Raw genomic sequence first — 20,987 nt, 5'->3', positions numbered from 1 at the left:
AAAATTAATTTTGTTTTTTTTCCTACTGTTTTATTGTGAATTATGTGATAGTTTACATGGGAGAACATTAGCTTTACATTCATCTTATCATATATCGTTACATTTCCATGGTTACAATTCCCTCTATGCATTATCAACCAACCAAAGGGTATACCTCACAAGCCTGCCCGCTGGTTGTAAGCACACAGCCCTTCTCCCTCTCTGGGTCTAGAGTTCTCAGCTCCACATCAATGTCTCTGCCTCCATCTCTGGGTAGGGTCTCACACACCACTCTTCTCCCTTGATGGAGCCAGGGACCTCTGCTCCTGGCCTGCAAAGTCAACAACTCTCTTTCTTTTGCTACAAAATGTCTACCTTTATGTTTTCAACTCTCATAGTCAGTCCTGATAGTAATTATTCACTATTGTACCACATGCGTGCTATTCCCATCTCCTTTTATCAATCCCACCAGGCAGATTGGATACTACTCAGTGGAGATACTACCTTCCTCCATGCCCTCTGGATCTAGGCTCCCTCTTGAAAGATTGTAAACTAGTCATTTCTTGCCTTTGTAACTCCCTCTCCCCATTTTTGGTAGCCACTGTCCAAGTTGCCCATCCATGTCACCCTGTGTATTGAGGGGGTGGAATGATCCTCATTGTGAAGATTTGTTCCCTCTTTTGATCTACTGCATCCATAGGTGAAAGTCAAATAGATATTTTTATTAACAAAAGCTTCTTTGGGATATTAAACATTCAGCTACCAAGTCAGAATGAAAAAAAAAAAAAAGTCATAATTGGAGTTGTCGCTACAGATGTAGATGAATGTATGATAATGGGTGAAATAATCCAGACTGAGGAAATATAAAGGATATATTTTTAAAAGGCAAATGACAGAGGTTGAACAAAAGAAAAGTATGTTGGAAAGATGAAATCATTTCTCAATTTAAATAAACAGGAAGAGAAAGTCTTGTAGTAAATCACATTTTTTATTTTCTGATTGTGTGTGGAAGAAAATAATCATTTAAGAGTCAAATAAGTTTTGTTGTATATGTAAGTTGGCTTTTGCAAAATCAAAACAGAAGTAAAAAATACTGCTATAAACTCATAGATACTTGGACAGGGTTAGACGGCAGATAAGGGAGAAGCACGGTGCAGACCTCTGACAGTAATGACACAGATGAAGCAGGTTCAAGGGAGAGGCCCAGAACAGTGAACAATGTATAAGGGAATATTAAGGAGGATCAAGGTTTACTGCTAGTGAAATTTGTAGCAGAAGCAAAAAAAGTGGCATTTTCTGATCTTCAACTGCCAGGGGCTGCCATAAGGCCGTCTTGGGCATGACTGACCAAGATCAGGACCAGAAGAGCACTACAACCACAGAGATATGTCTGATCATCAGAGAGAAAGGTGTGAATATTTTTTTTTCCTATTCATTGGTCTCTAACTGTATGTGCACCTCCACTCTGTTGACAAAATGGGGTATCTGAGTGAATGGACGTCCCAACCCCAACCCTGGAGTGTTCTACTACGCATGTGCACAGATCTGCTTAGAAAAAAAGCACAGAACACAGAATCTAAAAAGGAGGATAGGTCAACAGGAACTGTTTAAAATGGAATAGTCTCCCAGAACAGTTCCAGTCAGCTGAATGAGGGGCACTAAAGTCATACTCATATTTTGCTTCTTTTTAAAAAAATTTTTGCGATTGTAGTTTTACTTTTTGGTTCCCCTTTAATTTAGGGTGGGGTGGAATACTCTTTGTATCCCTACATTACCCAACAAGAGACTGCAATTTTGGCCATACAGCCAAGCTACAATCATACCCTATAAAAGCCCACCATCCAGGCAAGAGCCAATACCAGTACCTATACAACACATAGACAGCCAACACCTGCTAGAGTAACTCTAAGTTGAGTAATAAGCAAAGTGTAAGGGAAAGCTTCATCTTAACTATCTGGAGGAAATCAGAAAGCTTAATAATACATCAACATACATTCAAGTAATTATTTCAAAATAATAATTGAAGATGCCCAAGAGACAACCAAAGATTTTAGCACATGCCCAGAAACAAGATAGAGTAACTGAAATAAAGGAGCTGAAGGTAGACCTAGACTTCCCATTGGAAAGAGGGCAGGCTTTGGAAATGCCTGAGGAGGAATTCAGAAGAAAGATATTGAGGTACATTCAAATGCTCCACAGAGGGGTTCAGAAAACAAGGAAGAAGTCAAGAAAGCACTACAGAAACAATCAAATAAAATATAAATAGCATTGGAAACTGAAGGACCCTGTTCCTAATCAACAAAATGGCATTGCAGCTGCCCCCAAAATGGCGCCAAATAAAGTTCTGCCTAAGTGTTGCTTTATTGACTATGCGAAGGCTTTCGATTGTGTGGATCATGACAAGCTATGGACAACATTGAGAAGTATGAGTATTCCAGAACACTTAATTCTACTTCTGAGAAATCTGTACCTGGACCAAGAGGCAGTTGTTCGAACAGAGCATGGGAACACTGAATGTTTTAAAATTGGGAAAGGTGTGCGGCAGGGTTGTGTTCTTTCACCATACTTGTTCAATATGTATGCTAAGCAAATAATACGAGAAGTTGGGTCCTATGAAGGAAAACGTGGTGTCAGGATTGGAGGAAGACTTATTAACAACCTGAGATATGCAGATGATACAACCTTGCTTGCTGAAAGTGAAGAGGACTTAAAATATTTACTGATGAAGATCAAAGAGCACAGTCTTCTGTATGGATTACATCTCAATGTCAAGAAAACAAAAATCCTCACCACTGGACCAATAAACAGCATTCTTATCAATGGAGAAGAGATTGAAGTTGTCAAGGACATCATTCTTCTTGGATCAACTATCAACAGTCGCGGAATCAGCAGTCAAGAGATCAGATGACGTATTGCATTGGGCAAATCTGCTGCACAGGAACTTTTTAAAGTATTGAAGAGTAGAGATGTCAGCTTGAGGAATAAGGTGCACCTAACCCAAGCCATGGTATTTTCAGTAACCTCATGTGGATGTGAAAGCTGGACAGTGAATAAGGAAGATCGTAGAAGAATTGATGCCTTTGAGTTGTGGTGTTGGAGGGCAATACTGAAAGTTCTGTGGACTGCCAAAAGAACCAATAGATCTGTTTTGGAAGAAGTGCAGCCAGAGTGCTCCTTGGAGGCCAAGATGGCTAGGCTTCGTCTCTCATACTTTGGACACATTGTCCGGAGAGAACAGTCGCTGGAGAAGGATGTCATGCTGGGTAAGGTGGAGGGTCAGAGAAAAAGAGGAAGACCCCCCAATGAGATGGATCAGCCAGGTGGCATCATTGATGGCGTCAAGTGTGGCAGCGGTAGTGAGGTTGGCCCAGGATCGGCCATTATTTCGTTCTGCTGTGCATGGGGTCGCTATGAGTCGTTTCCGACTCAATGGCACCTGACAACAACAACAAGCGTTGGTCTCCTGAAAGCTTAAGTCTTTATTACACCAAGAGACCCTCCCCCTAGTAGTTTCCGGTTTCTGGAACATATGTATGACTTCACCCATTGTAAGCCTGCCAAAACTCTATCTGGAACCACATCACCTTAAATGTACCAGTCTGTAAAGGATTGGAGGGCTCTTTATCTCTCTTGATCTTGAGTTCCCCCTCCCAGGTTCATTATCAATAAACCTGCCTCATGTTGAAGCCATGTTTTTCTCTTCATCTCTTTCTTTTGTATTTCTTACATTTTGGTGCCCCATGACTAAAGGGGCTTACAGTGTTCCCATCTTTTGTCATCAGTCTGGGAAAGTTGTCTCCCTTTTCTTCTAAATAATCATGTGGCTCCAGCACATCACAGGACCATGTTCCAGACCAACTCCAACCATCTATCAACAGCTGATTCCATAGGGAAGGTAAGTTGGCCTCCAGATGTTTTCTCTAACGTACCTAGAGAACGGCTTCTCTGTCCCCCAGATATAAGATCTTGCTGGGCAGGCCTCCCTTATATGTCTCAGGGGTCCTCCATTAGAACAATACAGGAGATGTTCTTGTTGTTCTTCTGAGCCTCCCTCCCATCTCCAGCCTTAATGTTTCTCTCCTCAGGATGCCCTGAAGAAAAACATCGTGTGTCCCAGCTACTCCCCTCTTATCTCTCCCTTTAACTGAACGCACCAAAATTATGGAAACCTGTATCTCAAAAATAGAAAAGGACACCCCCATTAGGGTGTCCGTTGCTCAATTAAAAAAATACAACAACTTCATTTACAATCTGAAATCAAACTGAAACACGTCTTTATGTTTTGCAACCACACTTAGTCCCAATACCTCCTAGACAACCAAAACCACTGGCCTGAAAACGACAACTTTGATTATGGAATTCTCAGAGCTCTAGAGAAGTTCCTCCAATGGAACAGAAAGTGGTCGGAGGTCCCCTGTGTGTAAGCGTTTTTCTATCTTCGGTCGCGGCCATCTTTATATGTTCCAAATTGCTCCACGAATCAAATTTTACTTCTCAATGAAAAAACTCACAAATCCCCAAAATAATGACGTCTCTGAAAACCCCCCAGAAACCTTTATTGACCGCACAGATGATCCTCCACCTTATCACTGCCTCCACCACCACCCCGAACTTTAATATCAGTACCCCCTCCTCTAGTTCCATCTCTACCTCTAGCCCAACTCCCTGCATCCCCAGATTACATGAATCAGAACAACCCCCCAGGCCCAATAACAAGATCAAAATGATCCCTAACCCTTTTTCCTATCAGAGAAGTTTCTGGCTATAAGGGCCCCACCAGCATCCAAATCCCGTTCTCCCTTTCTGATCCCTCTCAAATTGTGAATAGGCTAGGATCTTTCAGCAAAAGCCCAGAAAATTTTAGAAAAGAATTTCTCGGTCTCTCACAGACTTTCTCCCTGGCCTGGCAGGATGTCTACTACCATCCTCAATAACACATTAAAGAGAGAAGAGAAAGATTTAATCTGGAGGGATGCAGAAACATATGCTGACTATGTGCACGATCAAGCCCCTACCTGCTACCCAGAGGCACAGGAAGCAGTACCCCAAACAGATCCAAGATGGGATTACCAGACCTCAGACCAAGGGCCCGCCAAGCTAGAACACATGATTTCCTGGCTAGCAAACAGTATGGACAGGCATGCCCATAAGGCAGTCAATTATGAGAAATTAATGGAACTAACTCCAAGGCCAGAAGAAAACCCCATCCTTTTCCTCTCCCACTTAACTGAAGCAATGACTAAGTATACCAAACTTGACCCCGATTCACAAGAAGGGAGTACCTACCTCCATCTCAAATTTATATACCAATCAGCATCAGACAAAAAACAGAAAACAAAAAATTACAAAGAATAGAGAAAGGACCCCAACCCCCACAAGGGAGCTCCTTGACACTGCCTTTAAAGTCTTCAATAAGAAAATGTGTAAGCCCATCTTCAGCCTATAACTGATTGGAATACCCAAAAGGAATTCTAGAACTTTCCTAGTGAAAAAGGCTTCTCATGGATTCTTTGTAGTATATGAGACCTTAGGTGGAATCGTGAGGCCCATCCAGAACCTTCTGAAGTGGGACATTCCCACCTGAAAGGGCATGCAGACAAGTCTGGAGCAGCTAGAGGAACAGAAGATATTTCTTGAAAGAAAGATCAGCAGGAAAAATCAAAACCAAAAATGGCAGTCTGATTGTCTACTACAAGAACAAGCAAGTTGTTTTCTGGGAAAACATCAAGGCAAGCAATCTAATCCCTTCAGTACAAACCCCTTTCCAAGACTGAAACTCAAAGGGAGTCAATAGATTCCCATCAACCTGGAGATGAGAGAGAGAGGAGGAAGTGCTGGTTAGTCTGAAATGTGGTGAGACCTGAAGACTTTTAAGCCCACAGACAAGGATCGATTCACAGAGGTCTAGAACTAAGAGTGAAGCGTCCACATATACGAAGTGAGGGGAGACACACAAGAACATCCAAACTAGCAGATAGTACCCACTTGACCAAGATTCGATGGTTTGATGATCAAAACTGAACTGGTGGGGCCCGTTCTGATTCATAGTGACCCTTTATAGGGTTTCCAAGGCTGAAAATATTTGTGGGAACAGAAAGCCTCATCTTTCTTTTGCAAAGGCTGGTAGTTTTGCACTGCTAACCTTAAGGTTAGCAGCCAGACTCGAAATCACTATGCTACCAGAGCTCCATAGAACTCCATTAGAGGAAGATAAAGAAATTTAATAAAGGAAACAAGTGTAAATTCCTACAATTTGATAAACTTGACCTATACTTATGGGCGTAGTAGCTGAAAATACCAATGGAGAGGGAAGGAGTCTTCACATTAAGGATCAAACATATTCTTTCTCTACACAGGGATAATAGTGATTAGCAACTTAGATATGGGCTACCTAAAATGGAGGGCTATCAATGCACAAAGTGGCTGGCTTACAAGTTTTCAAGGGGAGTTTTGTTTCATAGTGAGTGAAGGGAAGCAGAATCTCCACTGAATAGTTTTCATCTTGTCTAGACAGGTCTGGTGAAAGGGAGATGGTGTAAGATTCTTATGATTCAATAGCGAGTAATTGTAATCATGACTAACTGCATTTGTTACAATGGTAAAGGCAGAGATTTTGTAACATAAAGGGTGGAGTAGTTAATCTTACATTCCAGCAACAGAGGACCCTAGGACCATCAAGGGAGAAGAGCATGAGCAAAATGTGGGACCCTATCCAGAGCAGCAGTGACACCAGAGATGGAGGCAGAGATGATGATATGGGGAGACAGAGCTGCTGAGGACTCTATATGCATGGACAGAAAAAGGTTGTGTGCTGGCAGCCAGGAGGCAGGCTTGCAGAATATGCCCTTGGGTTGTTTAAATTATTATATATTCTTGAGTGATTTTGTGTACATCAAAAAAAAAAAACAAAAAACAACAACAACAACAACACAGAGAATAGATCCAAATACTGTTGAATGGTGATGTATGGAGGGGACTGTAATCATTGCAATGCTACGAAATATGATAAGATGAGTGCAAAACTGATGTTCTGCACAATAAAAATATTTTAAAAACCACATACATTTTTATTAAATTTTTCAAAATGTGAAGTTGATATTTCTTGACATAATATTCATCTAGGTCTATACAATTCTGACGTGGGAGAAAGATGAGGCTTTCTGCTCCATTAAAGATTTACAGCCTTAGAAATCCTGTACAGGGTCGCTATGAGTCGGAATCGATTCCACGGCACATAACCAACCAACCACCATTCTGAAGGTGGTGTTTCCTTCTCTCTAGCCCATCCAAGAAGCCCTGGTATGGTGTGTTAGCACAAGCACTGGACTGCTAACCCAAATGTCGGCAGTTCAAATTCACCAGCATATGTCAGAAACCCTATACACGGTCACTACGAATCAGAAACCACTTGAAGGCACACAAAAACAGCAACAAAAAGAAGCTCTTCTCTGAAGAATTCTGAGCTCCCTGATTTACACATCAAAATGGTAGTGTTGCTATTCTCAAGGAACTCAAACCATGTTTGTTTAATATGGTCCTTGAGTTTTGAGAACAAAAAGATGTCTGAAGAGGCAAGATCAGAAGTATAGTGTGATGGAACAACCAAGGAAATCCTCAAGGGGTATTTCTTGTTATCCTCTAAGAATAAGTAGGCACATTGTTGTATCAAAGAAAACAAAATCCTCAATACAAACTTCCTGACCTTATTCTAACCATTATAATTTTCAAGTAAAAACAAAACAAAAACAAATTCTTTTTGATAAGTTCACATGATTGTTGTTTGTCCTTTGAGGAAATGATCATGATTACCCCTTCAGAATGCCCCCAAAAGTCACCATAACTTTTTGAGCTGACCTCTGACTTGAATTTAACTGGCCCAGCAAATTCCCTCTGAAACCACTATGATTAGACTTCATTTTTTTTTTTAAGATATCCTGGAGTGGGCCTGTAGGATAAGCACTGGACTGTGAACCACAAGGCCAATGGTTCATACCTACCAGGCACTGCTTGGAAACTCTATGCAGGTCACTGAGTTGAAACTGACTTGATAACAGTTAACAGCAAGAGAAAATAAGACAAAAATTGTTTCCAAGAGAACATTTCTGCAGCTATCCATTGTTTGAAGAGACTTATTTAAAATGTTTTCTTGGGAGTAAATTCATGGTATATATAGATGAAATCCTACTAGCAATACTTATTGACTTAGCCTCTTATGAGTAAAGGCATAATTCCATATCAATTGACTAAAAGTAAATAAATAAGTTGTTAATGTTATTGTTAAGTGACATCAAGTCATTTCCAACTCATAGTGATCCTGCATAGTTTCCAAGGAGTGGATGGTGAGCTTGACCCACCGACCCTGTGGTTCAAACTGATCTTGAAGTCCAGTACATTAACCCACAGCGCCACACCAAGACTCCAAATAAATAAGTAGAAAGAGTGTTATGATATACAACCTTGTAAAAAAAATTTGCACCCAGAATGTTGTATCAGTAAATTTAAGGCATAAGATAAATTTACTTTACCCTACAGATAAGATGAATCAAGAGTGTCTTTAGTCTTCCACATGCATTGAAAATTAATACTTAAATGGTTTTCATTAGGTTAGCAAACTCTGAAGACCAAATAACTTATATAACATATTATACTCTGTACCCACATAGTAATAGGCAAGATTAAGGTTGCACACAGATTAAGTTTAAGAATTATTAGAAAGATGGAAAATCCATTTTAAATGAAAAAAATCATTTGCAAACAAAAGGGTACAACAAAGCTAGCTGTATATATATTTATACATTTGTAAATGTTCATAGTGTTTGATTCACTCAGAAAGAATCAGATGTTTTACAAATGGATCTTTTTGTTCCCAGCTGAAACAGGTACCAAAAAAAAAGTAATAAAACATTCTAGTTAGCAGTATGTTTATCACTTGTATTTCTATTTTGAGATATATTCTTATGTAAAACAAGTAAGATTCTTTTTATTTAAAATAAGTAATCTAAGTTAATTATGCATAGCATTATGCATCTTTTTAATAGACTTCCATATACATTTTTTTATTAGTTAGGTGTGCTTAATGCTTAGCTTTTTAAAAATGAGTCTTACAAATTTCAACATAAAGAAAATTAACTTGAACATCAGTTGTTTTCTAACCACATATTCATGCTGCTAACAGAGAATAAAGAAAAATAAATACAATCTTCATGCTTTGACAGCATATTTAGAGATTTAACTTTCCAATTCCTATATGATTCAGGGGTTATTTACAGTTGTGATGAGAAGATGCCTGCCAATATTTCTTATGTATATTAACCCTTGGAAAAAACACAGAAAAATAAAATCATATGACACAGACATACACACAAACATGTTCACACACTCTTTTCACTTGATTACTCATATACTTCTTAAAATTAAAACAACTTTACAAAAAATAACTTTAAATCCACAACAAATCTTTTAAAAATAATTTAATAACATAGCCATGTGGCCAAATGATCATACTAAACTGATTGCACTTTGTCTTTGCTCTACACTGACAAGGAACAAAGTTGTTGCTGTTAAGTGTCATTGAGTTGGTTTTGATTTATAGTAACCAAGTATAGGGTTTCCAAAGAGCAGCTGGGAAATTCAAACCACCGACCTTGTGGTTTTCAGACCAGTGCTTGTCCTACAGCCCCACACCAGGACTCCAAGTTGTTGCTCTTACTGTTCTTATGTGCCTTCAGTCGGTTCCAACTAAGCGACCCTGTTACAGGGTTTCCGCTGACTTTAAGGTTCAAAACAGTCTTGAGGTCGAGTGCTTATCCTGTGGCATCACACCAGAATGCAAGGATTCCAAGAATCTTAAAACAGGGTTTATTACACTAATTACTTAAAGAAATATAATGTTATTTTTAGTCAAGGAGTCCTGGTGTGGCGATGTGGGATTAAGCCCTGGAACCCAACGTCTCTTTAAACCACAATGGGTCAATTGTAAAGTCATTTGAACTACAAGGTCGGTGGTTCACGCTCACCAGCTGCTACTTGGAAACCCTATACAGGGTCACTGTGGGTAGGAATCGACTCGACAGCACGTATCAACAACAAATATACTATATATTATTTAATTAAGCATTAACTTATTTTCATGCAAAATTATATATAAAATCTCTACTCATTTAAAATTATACTGTTTTCTTCCTTAGGTTTTCTATTATAAATCTAATTTCTTCAGCTATACTCATTAATTATCTAAGATTTTTGAAGAAGAAAAATGAATTCTAAAAAGCCAAACCACATCCTCTATGTTGTTGTTGTGAAGTGCCATCGAGTCGGTTCCGACTCATCGCTACCCCGTAAAGGGTTTCCGAGGAGCTGCTGGTGAGTTTGAACTGTCGACCTTGTGGTTCAACTGACCTCACACTCCAGCGCATTAACCCACGGCACCATACCAGGACTCTTCTATAAGTAAAGCTAAATAGAAATGATACAACAATTAGAATAATATCATGCCTGCTCTATCAGGAAAGACCAATATCTAGACAATAACATCACGGTTGCTAGAGTGTCAGAGACACAAAGGAAATCCTCAATGAAATGATTGATGCAGTAGTTTCAACAACAGACTCACACATACCAAGGATCATGGGGATGACACAGGACTAGGCAGCATTGGTTCCATTGTACATAGGGTTGCCATGAAATAATCACAGGTAACAAATTCAACAACAATAATATTCAAATAAACAACATATGATTTCCTTCTCTTACCTGAATCATTATTTTATACGTATTTTTAGACAAATTCAGAGATATTCTTACTGTAAACCTAAAACTTTCCGATGAATTGAGAGCCAACATGGAGTAATAATAAATGCAGGACTATTGTGTCAAAGATTTTAGATAAGCACCAAGTTGTTTATGCTAATTCATTGTAGGCAATCACTTCTCTCTTGCCTCAATTTCCACATCAATGAAATGATTATACTAGCAGTTGCTTCACTTGGTAGGATTAAAAGGAGACAACATATGTTAAGTGGCTAGAAATGTCTTTGACCCATGTAAGGTAATTAGTTAAGTGCTAACTAATATAATTATTATATATATAATTAGACACCATTTTAACATTGGAATATTAAAGCAATATTAAAAGTGATATAATATGCATTCCCACTACCCCTCTGAAAATTTATTGCATTGTTTTAGATTGTATGGTGTTGGAGGAGAATATTGAAAATGCCATGGGCTGCCAAAAGAACAAACAGATTTGTGTTGGAAGAAGTGCAGCCAAAGTGCTCTTTGGAGGCCAGGATGGTCAAATTTCATCTCATACTTTGGACATATTTTTAGGAGGTATCAGTCATTGGAGAAGGATATCATGTTTGGTAAGGTGGAGGGTCAGAGAAAAAGAGGAAGACCCTGAGCAAAATGGATTGGCAAAGTGGCAGCATCAATGGGCTCAAGCATGGCAACATGAGGTTGGTCCAGGACTGAGCAGTGTTTCATTCTGTTGTGCATTGGGTCGCTATGAGTCAGTACCATCTCAATGGCATCTAACAACAACTACATCACAATATTGTAAACTAGTTCATCCATATTTCAAATACCAGTAGGGTGACTCATGGTAAACAGGTTTCAGTGCCGCTCCCAGTCTAAGACAGAGGAGCAAAAAAGTTCTAGTGATTTAGTTCCATGCAATTTGCCAATGAAAAGCCCATGGATCACAATAGAATATTGTCTGATATAGTGCTGGAAGACAAGCCACCTAGGTAAGGAGACATTCAAATACTAAGCAGCTGCAACAGTAAACTCCATCCAGCATACTAGTTTTCTTGAAGATGACACACTATCAGCCTACATTTTATTCTGTTGTATGTGGGATCTTCATGAGTTGACAATGGCTTGACAACAGTTAACATAAATATCTATTCATATTAAATTGAGAAATTTGTAGCAACTGTAGTAGAAGAAAGTGTCCAGGTTGCATTTTTTTATGATGAAAATCAATGTTTCTGTCTGCAAAGTTGTCTACATGGGAGAATAACATGGGAATTTCAAATTATATTTGAGTCAACTGAACTATTCTGTAGGCACACTTTGGAAGTCATTGGAAGATCTGTTGTATTCTACAGCAGGGGTCCTTAAATGTGCCTGTGGCTCAAATATGGTTCCTGACAGTGGTTTTAGTGTGGTTTAAAGTGTGACAAATGAAAAGAAGAAAAGAGCAAGGAGGAGGGAAGGAAGGGAGTACTGAGCATAAGGAAGAGTAAGAATTTGTGACAGAGACTCTGTAGAGCCTGCAGTCTAAAATATTTGCTATTTGGTCCCTTTCAGGGAAAAAAAGCTAACTGAATTCTGTTCTAGAACCTCAGTGTGGCATCTCTGACTAGGCAATCTGTATTTTCTTTGTGATTAATTTATTATGCATTTCTCAATATCCACAAACTGAGACATTAAGGGGACACTTACCAGGATTAGAGGAGTCCGCTTTCCACTAATACTATGCTCAGAGGAGCCACTTAAAAGTGGTGGTGCCCCCTCCACACACAGAGTGGACAGAGATGGGCAACTTGGACATTGGATACCTAAATGGGGAAGGAGGGACTACAAAGGCAAGAAGTAACTGGCTTACAAGCTTTCAAGAGGGAACCTAGAGCTAGGGGGCATGGAGGAAGGCAGAATCACCAGTGAGTACTATCCAATTTGTCTAGGTGGAGCTGATGAAATGAAATACAGATGGGTTACGTGCGATACTGTAGTGAAAAATGGTTATCAGGACGGATTGTGAGTGTTGGAAATGTAAAGATGGACATTTTGTGGCAAGGAAGGGAGCGACTGTTTCTCCGCTCTAGGAGCGGAGGTCTCTGGGACCACCAACAGAGAAGAGCCAAGAGTGGGACCCTACCCAGAGAAGCAGGGATGCCTGACATGGAGACAGGGACGATGACATGGAGGGAGGGATGGAGCGGATGGGACTTTGGATCCAGAAAGGGAGAGGAACTGTGGGCCGAAGACGGGAGAGGGGGATGGTTGGCTAGTGCAAAGGATGGGCTTCCAGGATATGCCTTTGATCGGAGATGATGCATGGAGGGGATTGGGACCATGGCAATGTAATGAAATGCGATGGAATGAATGTAAAACTAGAGTTCACTCATGTAAACTATCATACAATTCAAAATAAAACATTGAAAAAAAAAAAAAGTGGTATTGTTGTTGTTCCACGTCATCTAGTTGGTTCTGACTCATAGTGAGTTTCCAAGGAGTGGCTGGTAGATTTGAACCACCAACCTTGTGCTTAACAGTCCAGTCCAGTGCTTATCCTCTATCACCACAACAGTACTAGTTGAGATAAAAAATATGTACCTTTAAGCAGTTTGGACTGATAAAGCCAGTAGGTAAACACAAATCTAGGATACAATCAGAGGTCTGGAAATCAAATTGCATGACATCAAATTCAACAACAGGGTGGGTTTGGAACTGGGGGTATCATGATAGAAACAGTAGTAGCCATTATCAATTTTTAAGTATTTATATGAAGATGGAGTCTGGGTGTGGTGCTGTGGGTTAATGTGCTGGACTGCATAGTCAATTTGAACCTCCAGATCAGCTGTTCAAGCTCACCAGCCACTCCTCGAAAACCCTATACAAGGTCCCTATGGGTCGGAACTAATTCTACAACACTTAACAACTTCAACAACTTATGCAGATGGCCTTTTGATTGTAGTTTACTGCATTTTTTCATTTTCTCTACATCACTCTATGAATTTTACAATTATTACTTACACATGCACATACTCACACACTTTAACTGATTTGGAAACTAACTTTAAACTAGAACATATGTACTAATCTCCCTAACTACTCTCCTTTTTTTATATATTGTCTAAAATATTGTAGATTTTGACTAAAAAAATAGAATGATGATCCAGAAGATACTTGCCTTTGAGCCCACATTTTGTTCTAATTATCTATGCTGAATGTTGGTTTTAGTTACCATCGAGTCAATTCCAACTCATGGTGACTATTTGTATGCAGTAGAATTGAGCTCCATAGGATTTTTATAGCTGTGATCTTTCAGAAGCAGATTGTTAGACTTTCTGATTAATATGCTGGATATTTCCCTATAAATCACTTTCAAAACAGAACTTTTGTACATCTGTTTCCAAATTCTGATAGGAAGAGGCAATGCAAAATTGTATTATTTTAATTTACCTTCCCATATAACTTAGAATATTAAAGTAGGTTATCTGTATATGAACATGAAATGTTTCTAAGAAATTACAATACAATTCTTTAATAGTTTTACAACAAGTTAAAGAAGCTTTTAACTTAGATTTGTGTATTATTTTTGTAAATTATAAAATTCAGACTTATGGTCAACATCTGGCTGGATTTAATATTCACATTTGACAGTTTCACTTATTAAACATATTTAGCATTTTTTTCAAAGCAGAAGTTGCCATTTAATTTAATAATTAAAAATATATATTTGCTTTGTTCCTTGGGCTGGATTTGTATGCTTGAACTACTCTAAGCAGTTGAAATTTGAAGTCATCTCACTGGACACCTCTATAACAAAATAAAGCACTAAGAAAAGGGCAAAGGGCACGTTATAATGAGCATGTCGATTTACTGTTTTGTCTTATTTCCATGGCTTTTTGGAAAGCAGAAAATAGAAAAATGAGATGTATTTATGTCTACATTTCCTGATAAATTGTAGTTGACAATTTAACTGTTGAGAGACAGAGAGTATACTTTTTCTCAACTAACTCTTAATTTCCTCTTTAACTGTGTGTCGATAATACTTTAGTGCTTCTATATGGTACTTTAGTATCAAGTAATCATTAAATGTTCAATACTTCTTTTTTATTAATAGAACTGCTAAATAAAATAGATTTATAAGATTAGGTGTGCACATGCACATGCAATATTGAAGAAAGAGAAAAGTCAAGGCAATTTTAGTTGGAACAGTCTATATTTGTATGCAGTTCTACATTACAATTTTAAAAAAATCAACACTAGGCTCCATTTATTGAGCACATGTAGTGCACAAACTATGTATATGTTACTTAATATGTACTATTTCAGCTACCCACATAAATCAAAAGGAGGATCTCATTGTCATCATTGTACCATTATTGGTAGCTGATGGGAAGAGGTAGTTAGAGATAATAAACTTAGGCAAATTTATTTAATAGATTCAAATTTTGTTTGCATTAACCCAAAATCAGTATTCTTTCCACTATGACACTAATACATGGAACAGAACTAAGAAAGAATTGGAAAACAACTGGATGATTAATCTGGGTTGCTCAGTAAAAAAATTTATGCAAATCACTAACTAAATATAGGACATTTTATGCCTAAAATTTATTCAAATAGCCACTGAAAAGCCTATCTTAATTTTCTTTCTCTGTAGGCACCAATTAGAGATCCTGAAATATTAATAAACTGGCTGATTTAGGAGAGAATACTATTATGTGTTTTCTTCCTACATATTACTTTGAAATATCAAACATATCATGGGCACTCAATAAATATTAAATATTTAGCAACAACCAATAAAATGAAATTATGGCAATATATTCTGCAATGAACTCACCATAAGATGAAGTAAAACAAGGTTTACTTTTATACTTGGAGTCTAAGTAGATTTATATAGCTTGAGAATGAACCCTTTTGGGGAGCAATAGATGCTAATATGATTGTAGTAGAAAAGATTAATATGAGGTCAGAGTGATAAAAATTTTTATTGCAATTTGACAACTGATGTATCTTTTCCTGATTTCCACATTTTTCTATCCATCTAACTTTCAAAAGAGAAAATGTAAAGGATATGTCTAAGGTGCTGTCATTCATTCTCCATGCCTAAATACTGAAGTTACATTATTGCTTTATTCACTTGTGTTACCCTATTTTGAGAGAACATAACATCTGTTCCCCAAGTTATTCTTCTTTTACTCTATTGTGCTCTCTTTTGTACTTAGTCTGAGATTTCCAGACAAGATTGTTTTAATAATGATACAAAATGTATGCTAAGTAACTTCATCCTCTGTCATTCACAAGCCATTGAATTGTAATACTCTGAAACACCCAGGAGTGTATGCAGTTTCAGAGAGTATACTTCAGTAGATTTGGAGTTGCAAGGGACTGGAGGAGAAACAAGGCAGGGAGCAAATGTACTTGTACTTTATTTACTTATTCTTTATATAAGTGGAGGAAAAATATTCCACAAAGAAGAGAAAAAGCTTTTAAAATGGAGGAATCCATAGGGAAACCTTAATTTAAAGCTCTGCTCTTCAATTCTTGTAAGGTTCATGAAAAGAGAAGTGCTTAAAAGTACTCTTTGGGGTCTATTCTCATTCCTTTTTTCCTTTTACAATTCCTCAGAGGGTAAAGAGAAAAGCATTAAAAGTTACTATTTGGGTGTCTTAATTCTTTCTTTCTCTCTCCTTTATTCTTTTACTAGTCACTTGAATGCTCCAAAGAAATTAGAACACATTTCACAAGTGCTCTCATGAAACCCAGCCACCATTTCTTCTCCCCAGACTGTGATTAACCCACTGATGGGTGCAGAGAGTCTGTGTTCCAGTCCAAATACAGTATCAGGTGCCCCAAGCTCCAGGTTAAATATACCTGCTAGCCTACTCAATAATTCTAATAGGTGTTAATATTCATTTTTAACACTCAAAAACTGTCAACCCCATGATAGGATTCACTGAGCCCATTCACAACACAAAACACTTAAAAGCATCAAAAGCACAAATTGCATGTCTTAAAGTAGTCCTTCAGTTTTCATAATGTTGACAACCTGCTGCTTTCTGTCCTTCACCTCTGTTCACCCTCTGACACCTCCCCTCTTAACTTCTAGGAAACAGACATAGAAGTCATCTCGTCGTGTTTAAATATATCCTATTCCTTAAGTCCACAATAGGCTTTCTCCATTTTCATTGGTTCACTTAATATTTAGAAGTTCTTCAGCTTTTAACATTTTACTTCGATAATCAAGTAAAAATGCTGGTAGAGACTGTTTGGAGGTTTTAGGTTAACAAAACAAAGTTAAATATACATTTTTTAGCATTGTAACTAATCTATAGAGATTATGTTTAGCAAGGTTGTTTTATGTTCAAAAATAAAGATTTTTAAATGAAAATGTGCAAAAATGTATTTGCCAGTAGATGTCTACCAGAATTTGTTTTATTAAATATTTTCATTATTCATATATTTATATATCTAAAAATAATGATGCTGAAATTTATAAAAACACTGAGACAAAGTTTGTATCTGGAAAAACATGGTGAAAAGATCAAGGTTATTTTAAAAGACTCAAGTAGGCATAGAGTTATATGAGTTTCCAAAGTCTGTATTTCCCTTCATTATATTGTGCAGCTATGAAAGGAAACTGCTCAAGAGAATTAATATGAACTTATGATAATGCAGCCTGCAGTACGGGTTTGGTTTTGGTTTTGCCTTGTTTTGCTGACAATGCAAGTCAAGCTATAGCCTACTAATTTTTAGTAAAGGTATCAGATTATTTCACTTATAAACATGCAGCAATAAAGTGTCATTCTTCACTGAATACTGACTACTTAACATTTTTTTCTTTCTTACAGGTTTGTATCACCAGCTCATTAGATCATTACCTGATAAATAGGAGAGTGTAATGAATTGAGAAAATAACTACGTACCTTCAGAGGAAACCTGCACGATAACAGTCATCCATTAGAAAACTGGCAATATCCTCTGATCTATTGCCCGCAAAGCTATGACTTGATGGAGAGTTTCATTCCCTGGGCTCAGTTCTCCAGAAGAAAATCAGCACAATTTGAATATTTCTTGGAATGTGACAGGTCTCTAGATCCCGGGTTGCATTCTGTTCCCCTGGGATGGCAATCTGGTGTTCCTGTGTGCATAGAGCAGTGAAGATGAATTGAAAATGCTTGAGATAAATTAGGAATGGCTAAGTTAAAATTGTCTCTGCTCCAGACTCTCTCATCTGCAGTCTGCAAGCCTGTTTTTCTGTGAAAAAGCTAGATGGCAGGCTGCCTCAGTAAGTTCTTCTTAAGCGACAGAGAGCATTTTCAATTAAGAAAAATTCTCCCATTATCTAAGCTAATGTGACTGCTACTAAATCTAGTTTTAAAGTGTCTACTGGCATGAAATTCATTTTCACTATTGCATTCTTTCAAGATACATTCTAGAATCCATCCTATCAAGCTATATGCATTTCTATCTGAAATATTTAAAGTTTCATTTAAATATTTAAAGTTAATTTAAAATAACAAATTGATTTGTACTTCTTTTTGCAGTTTTCTCAATCATGTATATATAGGAAATTCCTCTTGGAATCCAAGAGCATTTTTACTACATCTTATACAGAGTTTTGTTTTTCTTTTTAATTGTGGTCACCTTGATATGAATAATGTTATTTCTTATTAATAATTATTAATTTAATGTGCTTTCACATAGAAGATTTTTTTTTAATGTCAGTTAAAATGATGAAAGTTACAGAAAAAAATAGTAAAGGGTAAAGTTCAATTTTAATATATGACCACAAAAGTGCATAATGATTATTTGAATATACATCCAAAGGTAATAAGGCATTCTTAATGTGTGGTGCTGTAGGATAAGCACTGGATTGCTAACTACAAGATCAATGGTTCAAACCCACCTTGGAAACCGTATTTGTTGTTGTTAAGTGCTGTTGAGATGGTTCTGACTTATAGCGACCCAGTATAGGTTTCTGAAGAGTAGCTGGTGGTTTGAACACTCAACCTTTTGGTTAGAAGTTTAGTGCTGATAATAAAGCACCAGGAAACCTCGGAAACCCTATATGGGTCATTATGTGTCAGAACTGGCTTTATGGCACTAAGCAACAACAACAACACTTAAACCAAACATCATAATTTATTTCCCTTTAAAATAAAACAAGCTGGTTCTGAATTCTGTTGATATTAGTTAAGTGATATGATATGAGAACTCCCTCAAGTTAGAATTTTCTTTTCAGAATTTTGATAATATTCTTGGTTTGAGATGTGAAGAACATATGCTCTATTTGTTAGATTGGCAACACACCAAAAATGGAAAAGGTTGTCAAAAATTTAAGTTCCATTATTGGGAAATCACCTGCAGATTGTGGACTAGTCAGAAAGGTGGCGCAGACCTTCACCAGTAAAAACACAGAATACCAGAAGAAACAGATTCAGAGGACAGTCCCAGAACTCTGAATTTTAGATAAAGTAATGAATAATGATGAAGCTATAAAACACCTCATAACATGCATAAACCTTGAGGACATTATAGTGAGTGAAATTAGTCAGTCAGCTATTGCATAAGACTATTATTGTAAATGTTTAAGACAAGATTCCCAAACTAAAAGAAAAATTCTTCAATGGTTAATGGGAGGGTGGAGCCAGTCAGGTACAGATTAGGAGATAGAAACATGATAGCTCTGATGATGGGGAGCACAATATACATGGAAGGGGAGGGAAATACACAATAAGTGGGGTGGATAAACAAAGTAGATAGGGAGGTATACATTGGCTAAATGGGATAAACTTAAATAGTGATGTATACTCAAGTTTGGAACAACAGGAATCTGTAATATAGGGATCCAGACATAATCTAAAGGGTGAAGCATGGGAAATAATATTAAGGTGCTTGACTATCTTGTGGATATTGACTTCCCTTGACTACTACTGTAAAATAGACTCTTAAGTTTAATGGGCATGAATATTGGTAAATATTGTTACAAAAAGCTTGAAAGGTCATCTTCAGTCTATTACTGATTGAATTAGTTTAAAATGGTAGTATATTTTGCCCTCTGAAACAGGCTTCTTATTAGAAGAATACTGTAGAGGATGGGCCTTACGTGGAATTCTGAACCCATCTTCTGAGGTGGGACACTCCTACTTGAAAGGACATGCAGACCAACCAGGAGCAGTTAGAGCAAATAAAGACACTGCTTGAAAGAAAGACCAACAGGAAATTAATTTTTAAAAAAAGGCAAACTGTTTGGCTGTTACAAGAACAAGCAAGTTGTTCACTCAGGAGCCATCAAGGCAAGAAAAGAAGAAAAGTCAACCCATCATGATAAACCACCTTCCAAGGCCGAATCTTAAAGGGAACACACGGACAGAATTTTAAGCCCACTGGTGACAGCTTTAGTCTATTTGTGAGTGAAAATAGGGGAAATGCAGCAATGAAGACATGGACTGAGTTCACCTGTGTTCCATAGACACGTGTCAACCTTGAGATGAGAGTGAGAAGAGGAAGGGCTGACTGGTCTGAAGATTACAGACACTTGAGAACTCCTGTGACCTAGCCACTGGGGGCTAGAGCTGAGTGTAAAGTGACCAGCTGATATGAAATGGGAAAAGCACATAAGCATGCCCAAACTTGCAGATGGTACACATTTGACCTAACTTGGATAGCTTGCTGATCAGAACTCAACTAGAGGGAGATAGAAAAGTCTGATATATTGCTGCTGCTGTTGTTGTTGTTGTTGTTGTTGTTGTTAGGTGCCATAAAGTTGGTGCCAACTCATAGTCACCCTATGTACAAAAGAATGAAACACTACCTGGTCCTGGGCCAACCTCACAATTCAATTGTTGCCACGCTTGAGCCCATTGATGCTGCTGGGGGTCTTCCTCTTTTTCTCTGACCCTCCACCTTAACAAACATTATTATATCCTTCTCCAGTGACTGGTCCCTCCTGACAGTATGTCCGAAGTATGAGAGATGAAGTTTGACCATCCTGGCCTCCAAGGAGTACTCTGAATGCACTTCTTTCAACACGAATCTGTTTGTTCTTTTGGCAGCCCATGGCACTTTCAATATTTCCCTCCAACACCGTAACTCAGATGCATCAATTTTTCTACCGTCTTCCTTATTCACTGTTCAGCTTTTGCATGGATATGAGGTTATTGAAAATACCTTGGCTTGGGTCAGGCCCACCTTAGTCCTCAAGCTGATATCTTTGTTCCTCAACACTTTCAAAGGTCTTGTGGAGCAGGAGCTCTGGTAGC

This window comes from Chrysochloris asiatica, unplaced genomic scaffold, assembly GCF_000296735.1.
Source record: "Chrysochloris asiatica unplaced genomic scaffold, ChrAsi1.0 scaffold00217, whole genome shotgun sequence".
Taxonomy (NCBI): Eukaryota; Metazoa; Chordata; class Mammalia; order Afrosoricida; family Chrysochloridae; genus Chrysochloris; species Chrysochloris asiatica.
The sequence above is the reverse complement of the archived record's forward strand: the minus strand, read 5'-3'. Positions refer to the sequence as shown.